This window comes from Ranitomeya variabilis, chromosome 3 (assembly GCF_051348905.1).
Source record: "Ranitomeya variabilis isolate aRanVar5 chromosome 3, aRanVar5.hap1, whole genome shotgun sequence".
Taxonomy (NCBI): Eukaryota; Metazoa; Chordata; class Amphibia; order Anura; family Dendrobatidae; genus Ranitomeya; species Ranitomeya variabilis.
Genome location: NC_135234.1, coordinates 36,699,784 through 36,725,688, shown reverse-complemented (window position 1 = coordinate 36,725,688; position 25,905 = coordinate 36,699,784). Strand labels below are relative to the sequence as shown.

Here is a 25,905-nt window from a genome sequence, read left to right as displayed (position 1 = left end):
AAGAGTCCGGACAACAGTCCTCAGTTGCTAAAACCTGAGAAAATGGAGAGGAACTGACTTCTTACAGTCTACTGACCTGACAAAATTCAGGGACTCCAGGATCAGACTACGGGTGGCATGTTTGTAGTCTGTAGTCATGGAAACACACAGGTCTGCTGAAAAGCTGCCTATTCGGAAGTCGGGGTTTTTTTTGTTTTTTTTAAATCACATTGGGACCTTCACAGCTAACAATTGGGTAATTAAAGGGGATGTGGCGCCCCAGAAGTGTTGGTGTTTTGTGGATGCTGGAGCATCAGTTGCTATTACAAGGATATCCCAGCATCGTATGATCCCAAGAATGGTGGCAGCAGGACAGACGGCACTTGGCCCTCAGATCTGACTCGTTGTCGGTGACCCATGACTGTGGCTACAAGAGCAAATAGATAATGACTGCACTCAACTTTGAGTGCAGCCATTATCTATTTGCTGTGTAAGACTTTTTTGGTTATGCACCAGTTCAGACTAGATGGCTGTTCAGTCAGTTTTTCTATATTTACTATGTGGCTACAAGAGACCATCGTCATCGGCCAGTTATTTATTCACGTAAGAGCCCATCTAAGTCCGGGGGCCAAGGCCAGAAGATGCTGGCTGAGGAGGGATACTGGGCCGCAGACCCTCACGTCGGGGCACAGTGTTCAGATGTGAACTTTAAAGGCACAAAAGGGAACTTGTCCGGAGCAGATCTCCCAGCCGGCTCCTAATTGTATCTGGTCTTTCATTAATTTATGAGACAGTGCGGCGTTCTGTCCGGCTGGCCAGATGCACATTGCGCTTTTATGCCGGAGCGCACATGTCTGACATCTTTATCTGCTTCTCCTTACATGATTGCAGCTTGTCCTCACAGCTCTGCCTGTTCTTCGCTGTCAGAACACACTACGGCTTTACTTTATTTTCAGGAGAACTACAAGTCCCTCAATAAACTGCACTGTAAAAAAACATAAGTCTAATTACATTTCCTTCATTGTGCTCAAGCGATGAGTTTTTTGATGCAGATTTTTTCCCCTTATTATGGAAATTGGGTTACATGCACTGGATCAGGGTGCGCCACATTCAAGCAGGTACTTTATTTATTTATTTTTTTTCTCTTGCTTTTACTTTTACTGTTACTCTTAGTTGTTAGTGGTCATAACCATGGATAGCTAAACTACTACCTTGCACTGCACATGAGTAAGTCACATAGCGAATCAGAAGAACTATACTATATTTCTAATTGGAGATATTTGCTAATGTCGTTATTACACCAACTGCGTGTAATAGGCTCTTGAAGATGGTAATACCCCTTTAATTTTAATAATGGGGGTACTGCCCATGAAATGTTAAAAATGGCCAAATGGCACTCGACAGGAAAAATGTTCAAACACCTGTTGTAAATGATGGGAGATTTTAGTTGTGTGTTCCTGGTATGTAGTAAATGGTACGTACCAAAATTGGTCCAAGGTACAATAATCTGGAAGTGGCCATAGGGTCATGGGTGCCTCCTGCTCATTGCCCATGGAAGTTATGGCTGGCCTGTCTGGTCCAATCCAACAGCAAAGCTACAAATTGCTCTAAAAGTGTAGTGGTTTTACCTCCACAGACATTAATCATCCATGTACAAGTCTGATCGCCAGCCTCCCGCTGTTGACTGTCTGATCGCCAGCCTCCCGCTGTTGACTTGTCTGATTCTCTGTTCCTCACTTTCTCCACCAGTAAATGATGTACTTGGTTAACACCATTCTGATTAAAAAAACAAAAAACAAAAAAACCCATACAAGCCATCCCACCGCGACAATGCGTACGCTATTAGAATGGCCCCTAACTGTTAGGGCTCGTACAAAAAAAAAAAAAGAAATCCCTTATTTAACCTAAATGTCCTAACCATGTTTGCTTTCTTTTTTTGTAGGTGGTGTGATGTCAGAACGATGTAATGGAGTCCAGGCCACGGGTATGTGAATATCTTATGAAATTCTGACGATGTAGTGGTGGTCCGGTGTCTCGCTCTTCCCTCTGGGGCGGTCGGCTTTGTTTTTTCCGTAGTTCGTTTCTCTTTACGTTGGACCTGTAACCTCATTATTACGTGCTAATATAAGGCGATATCTGAGTCTAGGCTGGAGCCGCAGCCATTCGTGTTTAGTGATCAAAGACCAAGTAAAATGTAATTAATGGCGCTGATAAAGTGGTTTTTATAAGGGGTTGAATTTCTGTTCAGTTACTAACGAGAGATGATCGCAGGGATAAGCGGAGCGCTCTTTAAATATTTAGCCAAGTTCTAAAGTATCCGAGAAATACTTTTCAGCGCCGGCGTTGAACTTTCTTTGGCCGTGGTCCAGAATGTTGTAATGTCGCGGAGCCGATCTGTGCAGTGTGCAGAGCGGGCCCCGTCACTGGCATCAGGACATTACTTCAGGCACTGAGGGCTATAGGACCAGGAGATGCCCGATAGTTCAGGTGGCGTGCTGGATCACTTCTCCTGTACTATTCAAACTGCAAGGTGCGCCCGTCGTATAGACAACAGAAAATAGGACCATTTTATTTTAATTTTTTTGAGTCTTAAAATTTTCTTTGCGAACTGATGCTGTTAAAATGAATGTATTTAAATCTGTATTTTACACTTAAATATATATTTTTTTTTTACAAGTCTTTTTAAATTTCCTGTAGCTAGATAAAAAGCACACAAACAAATCTTTTCTGGTTTCACTATAGATGATGTCACAGCTCACCTTCACCTCCTCCTGTACAATGACTGATAACACCTCCATATACAGTAGATAACACAGGATCCACCATTCACAATAGGTGATGTCACAGCTCACTTCCTCCTCCTATACAATGACTGATAACCTCTATATACAGTAGGCAACACAGGATCCACCATTCACAATAGGTGATGGCACAGCTCACCTCCTCCAGTACAATGACTATCTACTAACAAGAACCAATAATAGTATTGTAATATAATATATAGAGGTGTTATCAGTCATTGTACAGGAGGAGGAGGTGAGCTGTGATATCACCTATTGTGGATCCTGTGTTATCTACTGTATATAGAGGTGTTAACACAGGATCCACCATTCACAATAGGTGATGTCACAGCTCACATCTTCCCCCTCCCTTCACATAAATTTTTGTCCAGAAAACTCTCCAGACAAATAAATTGTCCATGTGGCTGCTAAAAAGATTGTGTTGTATGAGTTTTCAGTTATGCTTAATGGTCAATGTGACATTTTTTTAAAGTTCCTATATATTTTGGATGTGTCAGTAAGAATATGGCTGCATGCGGTATATGAGTAATGGCTGCACTCCAGGTGTCTGGAGCAGTAAGAAGCTGCCTTGCTTCCCACTGTATCTGGAGGTGTTGTAAGGTCAGTGGAGGTGGTGACGCCGGCCTGTCCACAGCTCTGTTGTACCTCAGGAGAACCGCCCGTGCAAAGAAGGTGGCAGGTTGGACAGCTGTACAGGTCCTGCCATGGGGGTCTGAGCATGGTGGTGGGCAGCACTCGGGAGAAGATAGGTGGCACATGCTCGGTCTTGTAGGTCAGGGGGATGTCCATACGGGGCTCGGAAGAGCAGCTTCCAAATCGGAGAGAAGAGACCTTACACCTCTCTAGGGGTCTTCAGCGTTGACTGTATCCTGCGAATTCAGATTCTGTCCCTCGTGGTGCACGTTGTTATAGACTGACTCTACACTATAAAGTACAGTACAAGGGCAGCACTTTACAGCCAGTGATGTCAGGAAGGCACTTCTTTGGGCACAGTCTCCTGAGTGTTTGGCTCTTCCTACCTTGAAGACATGAAGTGTGAGCTTCTGATTGACGAAGAAAATCTGAGAACTATTGGACCCCATCAAATTATATCATGGCCACCAAGGCTCTGCACACCGAGGGGGTATGTATATATGTGTATGTATGTATATATATATATATACACACACACACACACACACACACACACACACACACACACACACACACACACACACACACACACACACACACACACACACTTTTTTTTTTTTTTTTTCCTAAACAGTTCAAGAACCACCACATTTCAGGGTGAAACCTTGTTAAGGAAATTTTTTTTTTTTTTTTTTTTTTTTTTTTAGAATTTCAACCTTTTGATAGGACAGTGCCTAGTTTGGAGACGACGTCTTTTTTAGATACAATTAGAGCTATGGATGTTTTCTCCACAGCTGGCGGCCTCTTTTGCCGAAGCGCCTTTGCTGGCGGCCTCTTTTCTCTGCACTTTCAACTATAAAAAGCTTGGAGAATGTACTTTTAACCATTTCGCGGTTACCGAAAATGTTAAGCGGAGTAACAAAAAGCTGAAGATGTGCGCAGTAACATAGTGCACGGCAATGTAAAAACGATGAGCATTTTTTTATTTTTTTGCAGCATTGGAAATTTGTACCCCCCCTTCCCAAATAAAAAATCGTTCACTCTGGCGCATACAGTCCCATGTAAAGCGAGCTCATCATGTGATCCCCGGCATGGTCTTGTACACTTACAGATCTCTCGCGCAGGCTGCTGGCAGTGATGCAGATGTAATGCGACAGCCTCTCCCGACAGCGCACTGATCTGGCTAATAATGCAGCGCCAGAGGCTTTCTAGCAGATGTTACCTCTGTACTCCCCAATTCTGGAGAGTCTCCTAAGTGAAACGTTCGCTGTTGCGTTCATAAGATATTTAGATTTTTAAAAGCATTTCCCCTCCTTCCAAATAAGAGAAAGTGGTCGGATGGGTCATGCAGATACTACGTGACCTGTGTGCGAGCGCAGAGCCTTTCCCGATAGCTTCTGGTTTATCTTTATCCATGCACCCAAGTTTGCTGCTCTTCACTCTCTCCATCGTATGTAATGTGGAAAGCTTTCAATCTTTACAAATCAAGGATGGCACTCAGCCATGCAAGTCAATGAGTCTGTGGGAAATATTGGACCTCACTCGGATGACATCGGAATGGGGAGGATGGAAACTTTTTTTTTTTTTTACCATTTTCTTCTCGTCCGAGAGAATCAGATCACATGGAAATCATATGGAAATGTCAACCGAACTCGCATGTAACACGTGCATGTTTTAGGTGTTGGGAACATCCCCATGAAAGCCATGACGTGTGCCCCCGGGCTCAAGAGAAGTGACTAATTAACCATAAACTCGGACGGGCAGGACCTCCCCAAGCGCTCCATGAATGGAACATTGAGGACCAGACCATCGGCCATCGCCACCACCCGTGTTCTAGAGGCCGGTGCTCCAAAATGAAGTCTCTTTGTATTTCCAGCCCCCAGGAGCTAACTTTATGCAGCAGAGCGGGTGGGACATAAATATTACTGAACGCTGTAACACCTTTTAGGAAAACACAGTGACTTTTCATTCCTCCATCTGCCCATGTCTTAGGGTTACACACAGCCCCCTGTATAAGCCCCTCACAAAGAGCTGCTTTCTTTACGGCCCACCCCTCCCAACCGTTCTACCGGTGAAAAGTTAACGGTCTGCCGGAGACACAAAGCAGCTATGGTTAGACAGACAGGGCGCTCCCTTAATGCCGCCCCGCGTCTCCAGGGCCATAAACCGGCCCTTTAATGGATTAATAGAGTAATACCCAAAAGGTAGAGGGGGCTTTATAGGAGAGGTTATGTATAAATCCTCAATTAATAGAAACCGCGCTGTGTCCTGGGGTCGCTGTGAGTTTTTAGTGTTCCCTTGCTGATACATCTGCGAGTTCTGTTTCAGCCATTTGGAGGGAATTTGATACTCTGCATCACGAGGAGGGTCCGCAGGTGTCTCCATTCTCCCCCCATCCCCTTTCAGAAATGCAGATCGTTATTGGGGGAAACCTTATTGCTACTTTGATTCCCTTCACAGGTGTTAATGAAAAGTTCTGTAACTTCCTAATGTAACTTTTGTTTGTTTTGTTTGTCCATTGTCAGTCTCTGCTGCCCACCCACCCACCTACTCATGAAAACTAAAGAGAAGATTTAGAAACTGTGTCCTGGAATAGAATGTGTGGCACTTGTGTTCCTTACAGTTTATTGAGGGGTGTTTAAGGGCTTTCCAAAATTTGGCAGAGCTTGGGATCATCTTTATTATTAAAAAAAAAAAAAAAAAACTAATTGCTAAAAATTATATATTTTTTTTATTTTATTGCTGTAAGTTTCCCATCTACTTCTCAGGAGTGTGCTTGCCACACTGCAAACAATCCCAGCGGGGTCATACAGACGGAGATGTCTTCTGGCATCCGAGCTCCATGCAGCAGTGTGATTGTGTGCTGTCCTTGGGAAACGAGGAGATTTGCAAAAGTGATTTATGAGAGTAACAAGGCTTCGAAAGTAAAACCTATATAATTTGGTGGAGTTGCCTCTCTGGCGCACTGCAGCTTTATGGTTTGGCAGCATTATATCCTACGGTAATATACCACCGCTGACACCTACAGGCTTGTTGTTGGTATTGCACTGCAGACTATAAAAATGTTTTCTTTTGTTGTAATTTTCTAAGGAAAGTGGAGTTGGAGTCTTTAACGCCAGATCTAGAATCCGCTGAATACAAATAGATTTTCAGACCTGATTCTAGTGCTTTGTGTTAAACATAAAAAAGAGACCTATAGAATGACGTTACGTGGAGCAGGCAGATTTCCATTGTTTTTTTTCCCCACAATCCCATTTGCTTGAAATCCATGTTCATTTTCCATTATGCCAATTTTTTTCTTAATTCATTTTTTTTTTTTTTTTTTTAACTATTCACATTTTCTGACTTTTACTTCCAGCAGGATGAAGGAGAATAACTAGGTCACCTCCTAGGGCTTAATTGTCAAAGTGAATAGGTGTGAAAGTAGTAAGTGGGCAGATCTGAGTTTAGTACCCTTCAAACATTGCCCGAATCCTGCCAGCCGCACCTCGGGAGGCAATTTTCATTTTTTTGCTGTAACCTCTTAATGACGTGAAAAGCAAATTGCCAACAATAGACAGGAAGAAATGTTACTGAAATGTGCCCTTTCGTCGCCGATAATCTGCACGTATCTGTGTAATGGGTGACGCATGGTGACATTAACATGACAATGGGGCTGTTCTCTGCACAACCTGACCTGGCCCAATCACAACTGCTGGTCTCACTGTTGGGACAAAGGGAGTGATGACTCCCAGGAGGAACAACAGACTAATGAGCAGAATTCAGAGTTCTAATAGAAGATGCTACAGAATAAATATATCAAAGGGAAAACAAGTGTTTACTGAAAGAGGTCAGAAAGGATGGTCCCCATTATAGTATAATACGCCCCTCATAGTCCCAGTATAGTATAATGAGCCTCCCGTAGTCCTCAGTATAGTATGAGCCCTCCATAGTCCTCACTATAGTATAATGAGCCCCGCTATAGTCCTCAGTATAGTGTAATGCGCCCCCATAGTCCCAGTATAGTATAATGCGCCCCCATAGTCCCCAGTATAGTATAATGAGCCCTCCATAGTCCTCAGTATAGTGTAATGCGCCCCATAGTCCCAGTATAGTATAATGCACCCCCCATAGTCCTCAGTATAGTGTAATACACCCCGCCATAGTCTTCGGTATAGTATAATGCGCCCCCATAGTCCCCACTATAGTATAATGGTCCCCCCCTTCCTCTGAAGTCCTCCATATGGTATAATGGCCACCGTACACACTGATTTAAAGAAAAAAGCAAAACCTTCCTTTCCCTCCACTCCCTTGCTGTGTGGTGTTCTATTCTGAATTTGGAAGCTGACTTCAGCATGCAATCAACGGGGGCGCCTGCCGTCACTGCCATGTTCCCCTGGCCGCGTGCACGCCAACGTCAGCTACTGGTCTCTGATTAGCCGACAGCGTGTATTGCCACGATAGTCCGAATATGTCACTCCAGCACCTGCGATACCCTGTGTGTACCCGAGTAACGAGCACTTGTGCTCATCACTACTGAACACTTGAGTGTGCATAACTCTTCCCTCCCCTAAAGTCAGTACTTTGTAGAGCCTCCTTTTGTGGCAACTACAGCTGCAAGTCACTTTGGATAAATCTGAAACTTCCACATTTTGCCACTGGGATTTTCGCCCATTCCTGAAGGCAAAACTGCTCCAGCTCCTTCACGTTAGATGGTTTCGTCAAGTCTGACCACAGATTCTCCATTGGAATAGTGTCTGGGCTTTGCATACAGACCCCAAATCCGGAGGGTTTTCTTCAAGTCCAGAACTCTCTCTATTTCTAGAAGAGTTTTTTTTGTTGTTTTTGTTTCCCTTGCCTCTAATTTCACCCAATAGAATGCGCAGTTTTGAATAAAAAAAAAATGAAGAAAATATCTGAAGCCCATGAACAACCTTCTACCTCCGTGTGAGGCAGGTAACGTTTTACTTGCAGTTGTTAAGTTGGACTCTTCCACTGTGAATTCGTTGCCTAATTCACAAGCCATTAAACCCTCAATCCCCTGGAGCCGCAGAGATCTGTGTGGCCGCTCACTGTTCGCCCCTCTCTGGTATTGACCCCCTGATATTTAGTGCCGGGTTGGCGTTGGCGCAGTCGGCCCCTTAGAGACATGAGGGAGACCTGTCTGGTGCCGGAGCCGCAAAGTCTCTTGTGTCTGATGTCTTTTTAGAAATATTTTAATAATTTGGTGTTTGGTTTTTTTAAAATCACATTTTCATGATTTAAAAAGACAGGAAATATTTAATCCTATGTCTCCAGTTACCGCCGAGGAATGTAAATTATTTGGGGGGGGGGGGGCAGCTATTTTAGGCTGAGGAGGTTACTTTAACACCTGGTCCTGTGTTCCTGGACGTTTTTGAGAGCTGTTATCCTTAGGTGAGTAAACCTTCTTTTTTTTCTTTTTTTTTTTTTTTCATACTGTATCATATTGCGGCTGCTACTCGCTAGGTGGTCTTTATTGTAAGATGCAGTGGTGACTTCATGTGCTTTTGTACGTGTAGTAATTTTTGTTTGTCCTTTATTTTAAGATACACTTAAGCATCACGGTTATAATGCCGCTGCCTCATTACTTCTAAGTTTGTAATGTATTGTGTGTTTTTATTTTTTTTTTTTAATGAACTGGACATGCAATGCAGAGCATAACCCCCCCACCCCCTGCTTTTCTGAAGAGAAATTGACAGTCAAAGCATTTGGAATATTGACAGTTAATTATATCTAAAGCCCAAGTGGCATTGCCAGAGAGATTTCACTGGGGGTGCACTTCCTTTCTGATGTTGACCAATCATAAGCAGGCAACCACAGACTGGTGAAAGAACAACATACCCCTATAATGGCATTAAAAATGTGTCTACTTTCCTCACCGCAGACCTGATTAACTGGCAGCTTTCAGTTCCCATTTCCAGCAGTCAGTGTGGGGGGAGGAGCGATGCTGCAGAAGTTGTCTCATTACAAACACTTCTAGTTGCTATTATCTCAAATTCCAATAAGCTTTATTGGTAGGGTCAAATACACATTAGCATTTCCAAAGCAAGTGTACTGCTGCCTACTCTGCTATACTTCCCCTCCCCACGCTGGCTGCTGGATGAAAGCTGCTAATCTCTCAAGGGTCTGCTGTGCTCTCACACATGTAATCATCATGCAGTGAAGAGGGCAGATTGTCATTTTGTGTCAGAAGACCTGCTCTAACGTATAGTTGGGTGTGTTCTTTCTCTTGTATTTGGCAGAGGGGAGAGCTGCTAGAAATATTTGTAACGGGACTCAACTCTGCACCGTTGCCCCTCATCTCCCTCACACTGACAGCCAGAGATGAGCATAAATAACTGAAAGCTTTCTGAGCAGTGAAATCTCTGGTAATGCTCTCTTGATTTTCCCATCTCCCAGATCCTATGCCAAGTAGCCGCAGCCATTAGACATGTAGTATACTTTTTCTGATCTGTTATGTCTTTCCTCGTGCAGTCATTGCAGGACCTTGGGTATCCATGGTTACGACCACTGATATAGTGACAGGTGCTAATGGTTGTAGCTATGGATACCTGAGGGCCTGTGCATAAGCAGTCATAATGATTCAGAAAAACTACACTAAATTTCTAATTGGAGGTTATTAATAATAATATTAATATTATTCCTACTACATATTGGGATAGGATCTTGGAGATAGGAATACCCCTTTAAGCTTAAAGGGCACCTGTCACCACGTTTTTGGAAGATGGGATAAAAATAGCGTTAAATAGGGGCAGAGGTGGGCGTTACATTAGTGTGTGTGTTATGCGTTTATTACCCACCGAAGCTGCCGAAATACCTTTGCAAAGTCTCCGTTTTCGCCTGTCAATCAGGCTGGTCTGGTCAAAAGGGCGTGGTGTCTTCCCCCAGATCTTGCTTAGTTTTCTGTTGGTGGCGTAGTGGTTTGCGCATGCCCAAGGTCCCGAATCCACTGCACAGGGGAGTTAAAAGAGCGCGATGTGCACTATTTCATTGGTGATCGGTGGGGGCGGCCATCTTCCTTTGGCCGCGCGTGCGCAGAAGCGGGGCTCTGCTGGCCGCGGCGCTCTGCTGGCCGCGGCTTCAGGAAAATGGCCGCGGGATGCCGCGCGTGCGCAGATGGAGATTGCGGCGGCCATTTTCCTGAAGCCGAGATGCGAACTCTGCTTCAGGAAAATGGCCGCCGCGATCTCCATCTGCGCACGCGCGGCATCCCGCGGCCATTTTCCTGAAGCCGCGGCCAGCAGAGCGCTGCTTCTGCGCATGCGCGGCCAAAGGAAGATGGCCGCCCCCACCAATCACCAATGAAATAGTGCACATCGCGCTCTTTTAACTCCCCTGTGCAGTGGATTCGGGACCTTGGGCATGCGCAAACCACTACGCCACCAACGGAAAACTAAGCAAGATCTGGGGGAAGACACCACGCCCTTTTGACCAGACCAGCCTGATTGACAGGCGAAAACGGAGACTTTGCAAAGGTATTTCGGCAGCTTCGGTGGGTAATAAACGCATAACAAACACACTAATGTAACGCCCACCTCTGCCCCTATTTAATGCTATTTTTATCCCATCTTCCAAAAACGTGGTGACAGGTGCCCTTTAATTGCATCGTATACAGTTCAACATGAGAAACTTGCTGAAACGTCCTTTCTGAATTTTATCTTAAAAAAAAAAAAAAAAAAAAAATTCCCTCCCCTAACTCAAGTAATGAGACGCTCCAAATACCCCACCACCCACATGTTAGTTTTATGTGAGGGGCCACGTTTTGTTTTTTTTTAATTTATTTTTTATTCCGCTGCTACCCTAAGTAATCCATGTTTTACATTTTCCTAACTCTGCCATACAATTTCTGAGGTATGGGTCTTAAAGGGAACCTGTCACCCCCAAAATAGGAAGGGGAGCTAAGCCCACCGGCATCAGGGGCTTATCTACAGCATTCCGTAATGCTGTAGATAAGCCCCCGATGTATCCTGAAAGATGACAAAAAGAGGTTAGATTATACTCACCCAGGGGCGGTCCGGGTCCGATGGGCGTCGCGGTCTGGGGCCTCCCATCTTCTTACGATGACATCCTCTTGTCTTCACGCTGCGGCTCCGATGCAGGCATACTGATTTGCCCTATTGAGGGCAGAGCAAAGTACTGCAGCGTGCAGGCGCTGGGCCTCTCTGACCTTTCCCGGAGGAAGAGGACGTCATCGTAAGAAGATGGGAGGCCCCGGACCGCGACACCCATCTGACGGGACCGCCCCTGGGTGAGTATAATATTACCTCTTTTTCTTTCAGGATACATCGGGGGGCTTATCTACAGCATTACAATGACATAGATAAGCCCCTGATGCTGGTGGGCTTTTAGCTCATCTCTGATTTTGGGGGTGATAGGTTCCCTTTAATTACCCTGTAACACATCTTTGTGGTTTTTCACAATAAAAATTAGCAGTAAATAAAGACTTGTTTCTCTAAAACTGTGGCAGATTAAAAAAAAAAAAACAAACAAACAAAAAAAAAACCTGAATAATTAAGTGAGAAGCGGGAATAAGTGGAGCAAAAACTGGACACTTTGACAGGTTCTTTTTAAAGACTAAAGTTTTTTTTTTTCTTTTAATAAACCGTAAAAATCTTTATTTAATCTTGTACATTTACTAATGTAGATGTATCAAAACGGATCGCACACGGATGTAGAAAGTAAACACTCGGATGATAAGTCTGCAACTACTGGATAACATTTGGACTATTTTTTTTTCATCCGTTAGGCTAGGTTCACATTGCGTTAATGTGTGCACGCTAACGGACAGCGTTGCACGGTGAAAATGTCGCAATTAACGCCGTGCAACGGGTCCGTTAGCGTGCCCATTGACAGCAATGTAAATGTCTCCTGCAGCGCATCACTAGCGCGTGCCTTTTTCGGCTCGCGCTAGTGATGTGCCGTTCTTCTGTGACGCGCCTCGGACGCTGCTTGCAGCGTCCGCGGCGCGCCCGAGGTCCGTTCCCCGCTCTCGCAGATCGGGGATCTGCGAGAGTGGGGACGTTAACGCGACCCCAAACACGGCCCCTAAATAAACATTGCGTTAGCGCAATCCGCTAGCGCTAAACGGATTGCCCTAACGCAATGTGAACCTAGCCTTAGTCTGTCGTAAGGCTGTTAAACTTAAGAGGACGAACAGCCTTACGACTGATGCAGACTAACAGATGAAAAAAAATTGTCCAAGTGTTATGCCGTAGATGCAGACTATTTACGTGTCCGCTGTCTACATCCGTGTGCGATCCGTCTTGCCTCGCGTATTTGTGGGTTTGGTACCCTCATTCCCTTTGGGTGTCTGCACCCCGCATATCTTCATATCTGACTGCTCACGTCAGGACACCACGTCCTTCTATCCCACGTTTGTAAGTAGACACTTCCTTTCATCAGAGTGCAGCTTTCATTGGCAGCTGAGCAGTGAAGAATCACATGATGGTGGAGGGTAAAGGACAAGTGTCTGATGGGAACTTAATGGCCAATAATCTTCTTAACTTTCAGACTTCAAAAAAATGTTTTGGATCTTGCCCAAAGAAGTCTTTCATGTCTAGGAACATAGAGGACACTAGAAACCCGCTGAACGCAGCTTGTTGGGATGGAAGGTCACAGTTGGGTGGAGCAGGAATTTTTTTTTTGTGTGTGTACCTCCAATTTATAGGGTTCCAACAGTGTTGTACAAAGTGATCAGTCACAACAGTCACAATCCCGGACCTTCAGTGGTGCTCATAATCAAATTTACTATTCCTAAAAGGGCCAATTCTAAAGGCAGCAAAATTCAATTTAATTCGGAATCTTAACAGGGGGAAAAAATCCTTTGTCCATATAAAAAAAATAAAAAATTGAGCTTAGAAAATATTTTTGCTGTGTAATCTGACAACGGAATGATTGAACAAAGACCGACATTATTTGTAACACCCACTAATACCTTACCAGGGTGCGGATGCCAAATTCATCACTGGAAAACAGGATAACTCCCATAATCAATAAGACCTATAGAGAAATGGAGTATAATGCCCCAAATAATAACTAATCAGGATATCGCAACTAGTGAAACAAATATAAACTTTATTACATAATCCAAAAACATGTAGAAAAACTCAGTGAGAATGACAGGAAAATGGTGATGACACAACAGTCGGAAGCAGCAGTACCATGCAATCAAAATATCTGCACTATGTAGCATAGAGGAGGCGCTGTACATACAGTGCACACCATAAAGTACAAAGACCTGTGTGGCGTATTTGTACTACCGGTGTCCTACTAAAGCAGGAGACATAGCAATGCCTAGTTACAGGCTAAATCACAGTTAAACCGGTATGTAAACTATAATACTAAAGTGCAAGAGTGCATATAGAAAATGCTAACCATAGTGCTTACCCATGTGGGTATGGTGACTGCTGGATCCGTAGCCCCGACGCACGTTTCGCTTATCTAGCTTCCTCGGGAGGCTTGTGAGTTGCTACTCTAAGGGGGCTCCTTTTTAAAATGCCCAAGCCAGCTGATGATGATCAGCACCGCTCTCTGGAGCGTATGAGGCGGATCCCGGACCGCAAACACGTCAAATCCGGCAGTCAAAGTATAGGAGAGAGTCGGGGAGAAAAACCACTCCCCTGACGTCAGTGACTCACTCCCAGACCTGCTGGACGCCATCAGGGGCGTGCGCTTAATCCAGATCCACTGCGCATGTGTGTGCTGCAGCCGCCATCTTGCTTACTGGCTGAAGTGTGGGCAGATGAACTGTAAGTATGTAGCACACGAACTCGGTGAGAACAGCACCCACAATGTATATAGACGTCAAATAGAATGCAGACCGATACCTAGGGGATGTTTGTACATGCATGAATGATTTTACACGATTATAAAGTGCAAAACATTTCTCCATTTGATACTTTGTCGGTCTGTATCCTGGTCACTGTCAGAGTATTCAGGTGCTTGTTCCCATTGAGTGGTGCCAAACTAGGACAGGGCAACTCGGCAGTAAGTGCCCTCAGTGGATAAGTTTCATCGACAAAAGTCCATTACATCTCAACTAAACATAAAAAATAATAAAATAAAAAAAATAAACAGCAACAACATTTAAAAACAGGAGAGACAGAAGAACACAGCGCTATATTTAGATGGACCAGACGTGACAAGCATGAAGGGAGGTATCCATATAGATTATCACAGAAAGGGACCGAAAGAGAGCTTCTCATTTAGCCCATAGGGTGCCATAGTCCCAAGGGACACAATCCAGCGACATTCTATCTGGGCCAATATTTTCTTGGGGTCACCGCCCCTGATGTCCGAATGGACCCTGTCGATACCACGAACACTGAGTGCTTGTGGGTCACAGTTGTATAATTTAAAATGCCTGAGATATCAGTCGCATCCCTCGCTGCTCTGATGTCCCTAACATGTTCCCTAACCCTAATGTGTAATTCACGTGAGGTGAGACCAATATAAATTAGGTTACATGTGCACACGGCATAGTATACCACATAACTGGTGCTGCACGATACATAGCATGTGATCCGGTAGTCCCTCCATCCGCCGATGTGAAGGTGGTGGCTCGTACAATGTTTTTACAGGCCAAGCAAGAACCACATGGGTAGCATCCCCATCTCTGCGGGCCTACCCCAAATACATTTGATGTTTTTGCTACATAGTGGCTTCTGACAAGTAGGTCTTTAAGATTGCGGCCTCTCCTTGCTGTCAAGAGGGTCTATCTGGTAGAACATTGAAACAGTTCCTATCAGTTAGCAACACAGACCAATGTTTGTCCATACTCTCTTATATTATCCCATTGATTGTTATATGTCATGATACACCTAAGTGGCGGATCACTACAATTTCTGGGATAAGTTTTAGCAAGGAGTTGCCGGCGGGAGGTGCCCCTAGCACGAGAATAACCTTTAATAGTCCTCCTGCTGTATCCCCGATCCTGGAAGCATTGTTTAAGGTCCCGAGCCTGGCCCTCAAAAGCGACATCCGTGGAACAAATCCGTTTCATTCTCAGAAACTGACCAATCGGTACAGCGCGAATTGTTGATGGATGTGGCATTAAGTAATGAGTTAACGGATGTTTCTTTGCGAAACACATCCTTTTGGATAATGCCATCCGCACATACCATGATGTTTATGTCCAAAAAATCAATTTTGCTTGCTGCCAATTTGTATGTCAGCTTAATATTACGATTGTTCTGATTAAGTCCCCGGATGAAGTCAAGGAAGCCCTGCTCAGGACCCTGCCAAATAATGAAAACATCATCAATGTATCTGTACAGCACTGCGCCTGGGAGGCGGCGCCCGCGCCATCCCTGAAAATCTCCCTCTCCCAATACCCAAGAAAGATTAGCGTAGGATGGCGCGCAAGCCGCGCCCATCGCAGTGCCACGACACTGTAAATAGAATCTGTCTTTAAAAGTGAAATAATTGTGAGTCAAGACAAATTCCAACAGTTCCAGGATCAAGGAACGCAATGCATGGTCAAGGTTGCTCATGCCTAGGAAGAACCCCACTGCCTCCAATCCGTCCACATGCCCAATACTGGTGTAGAGGGATTCTACATCCACTGTTGCTAAGAACATGCCAGGTTCCAAATGGAGACCATCCAGCTTCCTCAGAATGTCCCTGGTATCCCTGACATAGGAGGGCAGCATTTCCACAATGGGATGCAGATAGTACTCAATAAATTTACATATGAGATCACAAAGCCCTCCTATGCCAGAGACAATCGGACACCCAGGAGGATCAATTTGGTCCTTGTGAAACTTTGGTAGCAGGTAGAAGGTAGGGACTGCTGGATTTTTTACATGCAGACCCTCCAGGATCTTTTTAGGTATAATTCCTTGTATAAAGGCTCTGTCCAGTATCTCAAGATATCTCTAGAAAAACTAATTGTGGGATTGGACGAAAGAATAGACTACGAATCCCAATCTCTTAGTTGGCGTAAGGCCTCCCTTTCGTACTTAAATGTTGGCCAGATGACCACATTCCCCCCCCTTGTCCGCTGGTTTAACCCCTTTCTGTCATTAGACGTACTATTCCGTCCATGTGGGGTGGGCCCTACTTCCCAAGGACGGAATAGTACGTCCAGCACGATCGGCCGCGCTCACGGGGGGAGCGCGGCCGATCGCGGCCGGGTGTCAGCTGACTATCGCAGCTGACATCCGGCACTATGTGCCAGGAGCGGTCACGGACCGCCCCCGGCACATTAACCCCCGGCACACCGCGATCAAACATGATCGCGGTGTACCGGCGGTATAGGGAAGCATCAAGCAGGGAGGGGGCTCCCTCCGTGCTTCCCTGAGACCCCCGGAGCAACGCGATGTGATCGCGTTGCTCCGAGGGTCTCCTACCTCCCTCCTCGCCGCAGGTCCCGGATCCAAGATGGCCGTGGCATCCGGGTCCTGCAGGGAGGGAGGTGGCTTACCGAGTGCCTGCTCAGTGCAGGCGCTGGTAAGCTTGCTGCACTCTAAGTGAGATCGCCGATTTGACAGAGTGCTGTGCACACTGTCAAATCACCGATCTGTAATGTCCCCCCCTGGGACAAAGTAAAAAAGTAAAAAAAAAAAATGTCCACATGTGTAAAAAAAAAAAAATAAATAAAATAAAAATTCCTAAATAAATAAAATAAAAACATTATTCCCATAAATACATTTCTTTATCTAAATAAAAAAAAAAATCAAACAATAAAAGTACACATATTTAGTATCGCCGCGTCCGAAACGACCCCACCTATAAAACTATATCACTAGTTAACCCCTTCAGTGAACACCGTAAAAAAAAAAACGAGGCAAAAAACAACGCTTTATTCTCATACCGCCAAACAAAAAGTGGAATAACACGCGATCAAAAAGACGGATATAAATAACCATGGTACCGCTGAAAACGTCATCTTGTCCCGCAAAAAACGAGCCGCCATACACCATCAGCGAAAAAATAAAAAAGTTATAGTCCTCAGAATAAAGCGATGCCAAAATAATTATTTTTTCTATAAATTAGTTTTTATCGTATAAAAGCGCCAAAACATAAAAAAAATTATATAAATGAGGTATCGCTGTAATCGTACTGACCCGAAGAATAAAACTGCTTTATCAATTTTACCAAACACGGAACGGTATAAACGCCTCCCCCCAAAAGAAATACATGAATAGCTGGTTTTTGGTCATTCTGCCTCACAAAAATCGGAATAAAAAGCGATCAAAAAAATCTCCCGTGCCCGAACATGTTACCAATAAAAACGTCAACTCGTCCCACAAAAAACAAGACCTCACATGACTCTGTGGACTCAAATATGGAAAAATTATAGCTCTCAATATGTGGTAACGCAAAAAATATTTTTTGCAATAAAAAGCGTCTTTCAGTGTGTGACGGCTGCCAATCATAAAAATCCGCTAAATAACCCGCTATAAAAGTAAATCCAACCCCCCTTCATCACCCCCTTAGTTAGGGAAAAATTAAAAAAATTTTAAAAATGTATTTATTTCCATTTTCCCATTAGGGTTAGGGCTAGGGTTGGGGCTAAAGTTAGGGTTAGGGTTTGGATTACATTTACGGTTGGGAATAGGGTTGGGATTAGTGTTAGGGGTGTGTCTGGGTTAGAGATGTGGTTAGGGTTACCATTGGGATTAGGGTTAGGGGTGTGTTTGGATTAGGGTTTCAGTTATAATTGGGGGGTTTCCACTGTTTAGGCACATCAGGGGCTCTCCAAAGGTGACATGGCGTCCGATTTCAATTCCAGCCAATTCTGCGTTGAAAAAGTAAAACAGTGCTTCTTCCCTTCCAAGCTCTCCCGTGCGCCCAAACAGGGGTTTACCCCAACATATGGGGTATCGGCGTACTCGGAACACATTGGAGAACAACTTTTGGGGTCCAATTTCTCCTGTTACCCTTGGGAAAATACAAAACTAGGGGCTGAAAAGTAATTTTTATTTGCATGGCTCTGCGTTATAAACTGTAGTGAAACACTTGGGGGTTCAAAGTTCTCACAACACAACTAGATAAGTTCCTTGGGGGGTCTAGTTTCCAATATTGGGTCACTTGTGGGGGGTTTCTACTGTTTAGGTACATTAGGGGCTCTGCAAATGCAATGTGACGCCTGCAGACCAATCCATCTAAGTCTGCATTGCAAATGATGATCCTTCCCTTCCGAGCTCTGCCATGCGCTCAAACGGTGGTTCCCCCCCAGATATCAGGTATCAGCGTACTCAGGACAAATTGGACAATATATAGGGTCCAATTTCTCCTGTTAACCTTGGAAAAATACAAAACTGGGGGCTAAAAAATAATTTTTGTTGAAAAAAAAATATTTTTTATTTGCACGGCTCTCCGTTATAAACTGTAGTGAAACACTTGGGGGTTCAAAGTTCTCACAACACAACTAGATAAGTTCCTTGGGGGGTCTAGTTTCCAATATTGGGTCACTTGTGGGGGGTTTCTACTGTTTAGGTACATTAGGGGCTCTGCAAATGCAATGTGACGCCTGCAGACCAATCCATCTAAGTCTGCATTGCAAATGATGATCCTTCCCTTCCAAGCTCTGCCATGCGCTCAAACGGTGGTTCCCCCCCAGATATCAGGTATCAGCGTACTCAGGACAAATTGGACAATATATAGGGTCCAATTTCTCCTGTTAACCTTGGAAAAATACAAAACTGGGGGCTAAAAAATAATTTTTGTTGAAAAAAAAATATTTTTTATTTGCACGGCTCTCCGTTATAAACTGTAGTGAAACACTTGGGGGTTCAAAGCTCTCACCACACATATAGATAAGTTCCTTAGGGGGTCTACTTTCCAAAATGGTGTCACTTGTGGGGGGGGTTTCAATGTTTAGGCACATCAGGGGCTCTCCAAACGCAACATGGCGTCCCATCTCAATTCCAGTCAATTTTGCATTGAAAAGTCAAATGGCGCTCCTTCGCTTTCGAGCTCTGTCATGCGCCCAAACAGTGGTTTACCCCTACATATGGGGTATCGGCGTACTCAGGACAAATTGTATAACATCTTTTGGGGTCCATTTTCTCCTGTTACCCTTGGTAAAATAAAACAAATTGGAGCTGAAGTAAATTTTGTATGAAAAAAAAGTTAAATGTTCATTTTTATTTAAACATTCCAAAAATTCCTGTGAAACACCTGAAGGGTTAATAAACTTTTTGAATGTGGTTTTGAGCACCTTGAGGGGTGCAGTTTTTAGAATGGTGTCACATGTGGTTATTTTCTATCATATAGACCCCTCAAAATGACTTCAAATGTGATGTGGTCCCTAAAAAAAATGGTTTTGTAAAAATGAGAAATTGCTGGTCAACTTTTAACCCTTATAACTCCCTAACAAAAAAAAATTTTGGTTCCAAAATGGTGCTGATGTAAAGTAGACATGTGGGAAATGTTACTTATTAAGTATTTTGTGTGACACATCACTGTGATTTAATTGCATAAAAATTCAAATTTGGAAAACTGCGAAATTTTCAAAATTTTCGCCAAATTTCCATTTTTTTCACAAATAAACGCAGGTAATATCAAAGAAATTTTACCACTATCATGAAGTACAATATGTCACGAGAAAACAATGTCAGAATCAACAGGATCCGTTGAAGCGTTCCAGAGTTATAGCCTCATAAAGGGACAGTGGTCAGAATTGTAAAAATTGGCCCGGTCCATAACGTGCAAACCACCCTTGGGGGTGAAGGGGTTAATTACAATATCCCTTATCGACCCCAACTCTTTCAATGCTAGGCAGTGTGCCCGTGTCAAATTGTCCCCTCTATGTGTACTAGAGAGGGTTATGAAGTCCTCTAAAACTAATTTATTGAAGATTTCAATAGACTGGCATAAAGAAAAGGAGGGGGGGGGGGGGGGAACGTGGTAGACCTCGGCACAACAGAAGTAGGAAAGGTACCTGGTGAGCTTGAAGAATTCTCACGTTCTAGTTCCTCTAAGGCCGGTTTCACACGTCAGTGGCTCCGGTACGTGAGGTGGCAGTTTCCTCACGTACCGGAGCCACTGACACACGTAGACACATTAAAATCAATGCATCTGTGCAGATGTCATTGATTTTTTGCGGGCCTTGTCTCCGTGTGCCAAACACGGAGACATGTCAGTATTCGTGGGAGCGCACGTATTACACGGACCCATTAAAGTCAATGGGTCCGTGTAAAACACGGACCGCACACGGACATTCTCCGTGTGCCGTGCAGGAGACAGCGCTCCAGTAAGCGCTGTCCCCCCCCACGTGGTGCTGAAGCCGCGATTCATATCTTCTGTGCAGCAGCGTTTGCTGTAAAGAAGATATGAATAATCCATTTTTTTTGTGGTATTTCGTGTTTAAAATAAAGCTCCATGTCCCCACCCCCTGTTCTCCCCCCCCCCCGCTGTTCTGAAAATACTCACCCGCCTCCCTCGCAGTGTCCTGTGAACCCTGATTCCAGCGATGTGCCCATTATGTTGCTGGTTGCAGGTGTTCTTCTACAATCACTGTTTTCTGTGCTGTAGAGCTCAGAATGCTGAGCCCTGTATAACCCCACCCACACTACTGATTGGCAGCTTTCTGTGTACAATGTATCAATGTTGGAAATGTGGTTGGACTAGGATGCACAAGACACCTAGTCCTGTAGTGATGATCTCCTGCTGATAAAACACTGATTTTATTGAAATGGCAAAACACAGCCCAGTAAGTGATGGTCGCTGGAATCAAGTTTCTGCCCCTAAATCATGCTGACCTCAGATTAAAAAGCCTGAGCATCTGTCAGCAGATTTTTTTTTTTTTCTATATAAAGTTTTGTACAAAACTGATCCATATAAAAGCTGTATGACGCAAAATGCAAGGGTGTATTAAAAAAAAATAACTTTGACTTTAGAAAAATATGGAAAAAAATGGTATGAAACTTATATATTTTTTTTTTCTTTTTTTAAACTATAAACACTGAAGAAATTAATTTGTCTGAATGAGGCCTATAAATTACAACACATGTATAGGATTTTTGTTTGCTCATTTTCCACATAATCATGCCTGTCTTCCCAACCACGAGTGGCCCCTGGAGGTTCCTAAATGTAAGAAAGAAAAGACGTGTCCTCGTCGTGTAGTTATACCCCAATAGGATGTAGAAGGCTTCTTATAGTCCGTGTTCTTAGAATCAATATTATAAGCACAACTTAGAAACTTCGTATCTAATCAGATATCGGCATCACATCTCCCTCATTATCCCCATCTCTTTAAACTCACAATTCACTATGGAAAAAAAAAAAACCCTTGTCCAAGTTGCTACCAACTGCTTTCTCACTGAGGGATCAAATTACAGCTACTTTTTTTGGCTAGCGAAAGTGGATGAGCAGAGAGGGAGGCATAGACAAACCAGATGATACTGCTGCGTTCTAGTAAGTGTTTTACCTTTCCCCAGTGTTGGATTCACAGCTACACTGCTTAGTACTACCTTCATATTCTACTTCATGTGATCTTGTGCTACATAGAGACCGGAGAGCAGGAATCCTTCATATTCCGAAGGAATATAGCAGTTACGCTCTGCGACAATGAAAATTAGAGGGGAAATCTGCAGATGCAGCATGCAAGATTGCAAGTTATCGCCGATCTACAGGACTCCCATGGGAGCAGAGCAGTGGTCTTGGGGACCACTTGCAGTCTTAGAGCAACTCCTTTTTAAAAAGCAAAGCATCATGGAAAAGGATGTAAATCTAATAAATGAGCGATTAAAGGGTAGTGTCGAGCAGCAACAAAGGTTGAGACCTCATAGCAAAGATTAAACGCAGCCCCTTTAAATTTCCTTGTAAAAAATCTCTTAGCAGTACTAAAGGCGTTTTAAGCATCTTATGCAGCCTTTTGTGGCGGAAACCAATGGCTGTCTGCAATGTAATAATATTTGCTGTCTTTTACATAGTTTCCAGAGGGTCACTTTGGGGTCCTGGGTGTAGTCCCTCCCTACACCCCCATGCATTTATATTTGAACTTGCTGATTTCAGTGGGAACTGTAATGCTCAATTTCTCCTGCGGGGGAGCTGTGAAGAAGTGAAACACTTTGTTTCCTACCAGTTTACAGCTGATCGCTGGAGGTTCAAGCAGCAAGACTGCCTGTGATAAGTTTGATCAGAAAATGACTTCTCTAACAAAGGGCTCCCCAACGAATTGCTAAATTTAACCAGTATATGAATATTATGATTTTTTTTTTTTTTAATTTAATTTGGGATCATTTAGTTTAAATTATTATTTACAGAGATTAGGCCTAGAGTTGGAATCCCATATTTATAGGCTCACACCCTGGGCCTCTGACCCACAGCTCACTACATTTTCCTGCCGGCAGCCTGTCTGCTGTCCAGGACCTCATTATCTGTATGGATTCTGATGTCTAGCCTACATTGCTTTTTTTTTTTTTTTTCTTTTTAATTTCCCCTTGATGTCTTGAGAAAATGGAACAAAGTATCTCGGCAGATGAATAATGTATGGAGTCACGTGCTCTACCCATATAGCATGAAATTCTCAGCGTTACCAGCAGCAGAACTGAATGAATGCAAAATTCTCTGCCTGGCGTAAAAAATGTATACATATGCAAATTATTCTAGATTACAGAAAAATATAAAGGAAAAGTCCCAAAATGTATTAAATAGAAGCCAAAATTAAATTGTGAGCACCAGTCATTATCTGTGGAGGTCTCAAACATTAACAAAAAGATGGGGGATCTGCTCTAATGTTTTGATGTTTGTCACCCATTGCCCGCAGGACCGCAATATTATCATATTCATTGTACAAATACCTTTTTGGTTAATTTTACTGTAATTTTCATGGAGTTGGTAAGACTTGATGACGGGAAAAGTGGTAATCTGTAATGGAGGAAGAGAAACGATCTCTCCAGGCAATTTGTATTTTTTGTATTTTTTTGTGTTCTGTGATTTTTATCTCGTTGTTGAAACCTCTCCAGAGCCGTCAGCGATCCTGAATATTTAAGAAAGTAAAAGTGCGGTTTTGTCTTTTCTAGGAGAATATCTGAGTGCAGAATTTGGGGCAAGTAAAGGGAAAAACATTAAATTTTCCATCTTGGTGGTTTGTTTTCATGTGTTAACCCCTTCAAGACAGAGGTATTTTTTTTTTGCATTTTGGTTTTTTGCTCCCCTTCTTCTTCCCAGAGCCATAACTTTGTATTTTTAAACTTTGTTTTTAACATATTGTGTTCCGTAAAATGGGGGGAAAAAAATTCCAAGTGCGGTGATATTGCAAAAAAAAGTGGAATTCCACTAAATGCTGAAACTAACCTGCCATTATGATTTTCCAGGTCCTTACAAGTTCATAGACACCAAACATGTCCAGTTTTTTTTTTTTTTCAGTGGTGAAAAAGAAATCCAAAGTTTGGTTAAAAAAGAAAAAAAGCTCTCCTTTTTCTGAGACTTTCAGCCTCTCTATTTTTCATGATCTGGGGTTGGGTGAGGGCTTATTAAATTTTTTTTTTTTTTTTTTTATGCATCGAGCTGACGTTTTTGAAACCATTTTGGTGTAGATGTGATCTTTTGATTGCCCATTATTGCATTTTTTTTGCAATGTAGCGGCGACCAAGATATCGTAATTCTAACGTTTTGAATTCTTTTCTCTTGACGCCACTTGGCGATCGTGCCAATTCATTCATGAATTCATTCTGAATGCCAAAGTGTATATTTGATTTTTTATTTTTATTTTGAATGGGGTGAAAAGTGGTGATTTGCACTTTTATATTTTTTTCTTTATATCTTTAAACTTTTTTTTTTTTTTTTTGTACTTTTTGCATGTTTCCATAGTCTCCATGTGGGAGACTAGAAGCTCCATTACTTCGATCACCTCTGCTACATACAGGCGATGATCAGATCGCCTCTATATAGCACACATGCTCACTTGTTATGAGCGCCGACCACGGGGCCGACGCTCTTGGCAATCCAGCAATGACAACCAGAGAGGTCTGCTGGAGACCTTTTGGTTGTCATGCCAACCCACCGGTGACCTGCGATCATGTGGCGGGGTCACCGATGGGTGGGATTTATGACGTGCTTCTGGTAAGCGCCAATTTAATGTCGCTGTCAGAAATTGACAGCGGCATTTAACTACGGTAGTTAGCAGCCACGGGTGGATTGCAATTCCACCCGTGGCTGTTGCAGGCACATGTCGACTGATTTCCCGGGGACCACGTAACCTAATCGGCGATGGTTTCATGCTCTTCTCGTACGGATAAGTTGAGACATCCGGAGGAACTGAGAGCAGCTCTGACCTCTGGATGTAAGTGATATGTCCTAAGGAGAGGAGCCAATGCTGTCTGGTTGCTGGGGTCCCCTGACATAATGTTATGTGATCCCTGGGAGAGCCAGTGCTGACACTGGAGGGGGGAAACGTGAGGGTTGAGAAGTGGTGGTTGGAGTAGTGGACAACCCCTTAATTGTTCTCTGTCTATATCCTGTAGTTGTTTGTTTGGAAAGGAGGACCCATGTAAAAAAAAAAAAATAAAAAAATTCTGAATCGACAGCCGGACTGAAAGAATGTTTTATGTTTTTCGAGGATCGTTATAATTGTCTGTTTTTCTGCTCCTCGTCCTGTGATCTGGGCTGGGCAGATGTCCTTGATGTAGCAAGGAATGGAGCGCGGCAGCATTCTTCATGGAGAAATCATATTCGTGTTTTGGGCAGTGATTGCAATCCGGACTCACCGGAAGCCGATCTGTACAGCACATTCTGCGTCAGGGACTCCATTATTGTTTGTGGTTTTTGTGGACTCCAATTGCTTTTACATAAGTAACAGAGCAGCTATCCGCACTCAAAAAAAAAAAAAAAAAAAAAAAATTACAGAAAGTTATAGTCACAGAACACATATAACAGTATATGAATATTATGGGCACATATGTAATTAGATCCAGAGGTAAAAAGGCCGGAGAATAGGTCAGGACATAATAAACTGAATGAGTTTTTTTTAATGTTGTACTTTATTGTTTTTAAAAAAACAAACAAAAAATAACAAATCAGTACAGTGATGCCCCAAAGCTGAAATGCTGCACTTTACTGCCCGGCAAGGGTAACATATATTGTGCCCATGTAGTGTGTCTGTTGAATAGCAGAAAAACTCACATTGAACGCAATGCATATTATAAAAACAGTATATTAGAAACGGTGCTTACCCATAGTGTCTGTCCTGCCTGGGCTGCAGCCATGTTCCTCAACGCGCGTTTCGCATCTGTCGCTTTTTTTGTCTGGGTTTTTGCAGCAGAGACTCGGTGTGAACGTACAAGAAGGTGCCCTTGTCATTGATTGCCCACCACTAGGGACACACGAGTCCACAAGCCATCATTCCCGGAGGTGTGAACCTGTGCCCGACTCCCCTGTTTGTAATCAATGTGGTGATTAGACGCTAGCGACAACGATGCTGATCGCTGCAGCGTCGCTGTTTGATCGCTGGAGAGCTGTCACACAGACCGCTCTCCAGCGACCAACGATGCTGAGGTCCCCGGGTAACCAGGGTAAACATCGGGTTGGTAAGCGCAGGGCC

The 25,905-nt window shown here is 43.6% G+C and overlaps 1 protein-coding gene across 3 annotated transcripts in view; it reads left to right on the top strand.

Moving 5' to 3' along the window:
• Positions 1-25,905, top strand: part of TIAM1 (TIAM Rac1 associated GEF 1) — a 263,811-nt gene that overhangs the window by 37,249 nt on the left and 200,657 nt on the right. For 2 of the 3 annotated variants that reach the window (XM_077293967.1, XM_077293963.1), the window contains exon 2: positions 1,922-1,963. The exons of the other annotated variant lie outside the window; for it this stretch is intronic. The gene's annotated coding sequence lies outside the window, so the exon portion shown is untranslated. The remainder of the gene's footprint in view (positions 1-1,921; positions 1,964-25,905) is intronic. 3 annotated transcript variants of the gene reach the window in all.